Here is a 4,121-nt window from a genome sequence, read left to right on the forward strand (position 1 = left end):
GCCAATGATGGCCTATGCATATGACCAATGCTTGTCAATTAACCGTCAACCGTGAACAGTTAACCGTTAACCGTGAACCGTTTACCAACCCACATGACTACCTGATTACCTGACTATTTGCTCATATGATTTCTAATCTATATGATTATTCGATATCCGTGAATTATATGCTCCCATGAAATCAACTTGTATTGCTTACGTGCTTACGTGCTAAGTATCCACTTGATCACTTGATTATCATGAATCACATGTTATATGAAGTTGTCCATCATTGTTAGGCGAGTGTGTACTTTATCTCACTCGACCTACTCAAATGATGAATTTTACCTTTTGTCGAATTACTTGATTACTTGTGCATGTTGTAAGCTCTAAGCTGAACTTGGGCCCTGCCTCGGTTACTGACCTACTCGAGCCAGGACTGGGCTCGGTCGGGTAGGTTGGAACCCTGGACAACCGTTTCGGTATACTCGAGTATTACCACTGGAGGGATAAGGTGATGGCCAGTCAAACCGAGGGGATCCGGAAGTCATAAGGTGCAGATGACCGACAGAGTTCCACTGGAACACCGTATCCTACAGTATATGTTTACCTTGTATCATAATAATTGTTTCGTGCTAAAATGCCAACATGAAATCCTGAGCTATGCCTGTAATAAGCTCCAATCACTCGTGAACTATACATGCTAATGTCTCATACCATGATAAATGTCTCAAATTACCTGTACAATGATTATCACCTCATGATAACATGCCATTGTGTAACCTTGAACCATGCGTATGATATGCCCAACTTATTTGATTTATTTGAACTGTTAGAGTGTCTTGGAACCTCACTGGGCTGTGTAGCTCATACCACGTTGTGGATTTCTTTTACAGGGTTCGAGACCAAGGGTGCTCGTGAGTAGTACTAGATTGTTTTCTTTTGAAGACTTTAAGTTATATTATAACGGATGGCTATAGTACCCCTTTTCCATTGGGTTGTATTTAAGCTTGAAAGCTACTTAGTTGTAAGTGTGAGATATTTGAAGTACCTTAATTGTGTATTGAAGTTAATTAAAGTATTTCGAGCTCTTGAATGATGGATTGTAGTGAGTCCTGGCGAGAGCTGGGCAGGCGTCCCGCGGATACCCTTTGGTTCGCCTTTGGGAGAAGTGGGGGCGTCACATATTTGATATGGGGCGGTCTGACTGCGACTATAAGTATCTCTACCTCGCTTTGGATATCTGATACCCATAACTTGGTTTTCGATGAACTACCCTTACTTATGCTTTCTTGATACCTATCCACTGATGTCAATGTGTGAACTTGGCTTGATTATTATTGTACCGCGATTGAGAGTTTTGAGAGTCTTGGAATTAGATCGAAAGATTTTGAAAACAAAGATGGGACATAAGGTGTGAAACTTTTGATATACGAAGTATGCTTTAAGATTTCGTTATGTACGTAAGTGATACGTGGCATAGTATCTTAAGATATTGCTCTACCTATATTCTTCTTTCTCGTCTGTTTCATTTGAGAATCTCTAAGTTTGATCTTCCATAGTTGGATTAGGAGTTAATGAACTTAACAGTTATATGATTAGATTGTCACTTGTACTTAGTTATTTACGATAATCCATTGATTTGCCTGGCAGGTTATTACTCGAGTTCCAGCAAATCTGTGAGATTGCACATTTGGTTGATATGTATAAGGAAATAGAGATTCTTCGAAATGAAATAGAGGTCCAAAAGAGATTAACTGAGTACTGGAAAGAGCGATGGAAACACGAATATTCGGAGAAAATTGAGCTATTGCACGAGAACATAGAACTGAAAAGGAAATACGAAGGGATTCCAGAAAAGGTATTAGCAATAGCACAATTTAATATTTTTATGGAGGGTCCGGAGAAAGTCCAAAGGATAGAAATTGTAAGGGCACAAGTAAAGGTCTTCCATGCAAAGAAAGGAGGTGCACCTAGTGAAAGTCTAAGGCAAGAACAAGGTGACCGGGGTAGGCCACTCTCTAAGGTGGGTCGAGGAGCTAGTGGCGTGAGAATTTTGGGGACACCTAAAGAAGATACTCCGAGAGGAGCCCTAGTTGGAAGAAGACAACTAAGAACTGTCTCACAAGGAGATCAAATTTCAATCCTTCACTTATCTTGTACCTATTGTGGAAAAATCAACCATACTGAAGAGAGTTGCTCGAAAAAAAAGGAAAAAATGCCTGCGTTGTGGAAGCGCCGGTCTTCGGATTGCCCCCTGCCCAATTCTATTGCCCGAAGGGAAAGGGACCCCGCAATCAACCAAGACCAACCCTGGACAGCCAAAGGGAGAAGGAACTGGAGCGAAGGTGCTAGCTCGGGTGTATTCCCTTGAGCAACGTCAGGTCCCTGACTCATGTGAGGACGTAGAAGGTACAATCCGTTAGGTACCTTAGATTTTGATAGATCCGTTGATACGAAAATTTCGAGAACAAAATTTATTTAAGGGGGAGAGAGTGTGAGGACCCGTAAAATTTCCTTAGTTTATAACTTTTTATTTTATTTTTCGCATGGATTTTCTTTACTTTACTTTACTATATTACTTTTCCTAAGATTTTTATAAGTGAGTATAGTTTTCAAATCATTTTTTCAGTATGAGTTAGTTCATTTAAAATTTGAAGTGCGTTATGGACGTGAGACCCGCTAATGCGGTTAGTGTGATAAAAATTTTGACGATTAGTTGAAATTGTGTAAAGGAATATTATTTTACAAGGTGTTAGGAGTTGATTAGAGGTTAGCTAGTTAGATTAACCATTGGGAGAAAGAAAATAAGTTTAAACCCTAAAAGGTGCCAAGTATCGCGACCCGATTGGAGTTGGATTTTGACCAACTTTTCTTACCTTTACTAAACATCAATTTTGACCAAATTTTTCTTCATTTTCCACCTTGCTTGGCCGACTCTTGGAGAGGAGAAAAGAGAGGAAATACTTCATCTTGCACATCAATCTCTTGCTTCAATCTTGATTTCCAACCATCGGAATTGCAGATTTCTCCATACAAAGTGCTAACTAAGGAAGTTTAAAGGCTTTAGCGGAGTCAATTTGGGAGAAAAGATACTAAGTTACCATTTTTCTTGAGGTTCCAAGGTAACTTGCTAAGAAAATTCCTCTTTTCTTCTAATAGTTGCAAATTAGTGGTTTAAAATTGTAGTTTTGGTAGTTTTATGAGCATATTTCATAGTTGAAGTAGTATTATGGAAATTTCAGTTTTTATGGTGATTTTTCTGCCCTCATGTGATGAGTAATGGTTGGCCATGAAATGATAGCTTTATATTGTGTAAAATGAAGCTTGGGTATGCTAGTTTTGGTTGCCTAAAGAAATTTCAGCTAGGGTGCATAAATTTCAGATTTAGGGTTTTCAATTTGGGGCTTTAATGTGATTGATTTTGGAGTTATCAATTGGCTCAAATTGAAGGGTATTGTGTCCCTAGTTAGGTGTGTTTTATAGCCTATGATTGGTATGTGCAATTGTGATTGAATTGAGATAAGATTGGGTGGATGTTAGGTTGGAAAAGTAAAGAAAAAACAAGGGAAATGCTGCTGAAATTTTCTCAGGACCCTAGAGCAGTTTTGGGGAATCTGTTGTATCTTGATGAAAAAAAATCGGAATTAAGTTCCGTTTGTTACATTTGAAACTAGATTCATAGAGCTACAAAACTTAAAAATCTAAGACCCTAGTTCTGTCTGTGTGATTTATGGTGATTTTCCAAAATTGACTGAAATTACATACCTATTCTGTCTTTTACTGGATGAAGCAGCGACTTGAGACTCGAATTTGACTGACTTGTGATCTGAATCTTATAAATACGTCTTCTGAAAAATTGTACCCCTTTGAGTCTATTTTTCGATGGTATAAATTTGATCAATTTTGGATTTAAGAATCTTGAGATATGATTTTTCAAATGGTGGTGCACAAAACTGAAAAATCCTGTTTTCCTAGAATTATTCTTACTTTCATTTTGCATCTTAAGTTTGGAGTTAGTAAATCATTATAAGTATGGTTTTGGGTAAAAGCGAAGGATTTTTGGATCGTTCATGTCTTTAGGACTAACTACTACCTTTTCAATTCAAAACTATACTTTTGTGTTACATTGGTAATTTACT

This window comes from Coffea eugenioides, unplaced genomic scaffold, assembly GCF_003713205.1.
Source record: "Coffea eugenioides isolate CCC68of unplaced genomic scaffold, Ceug_1.0 ScVebR1_2416;HRSCAF=3440, whole genome shotgun sequence".
NCBI lineage: Eukaryota > Viridiplantae > Streptophyta > Magnoliopsida > Gentianales > Rubiaceae > Coffea > Coffea eugenioides.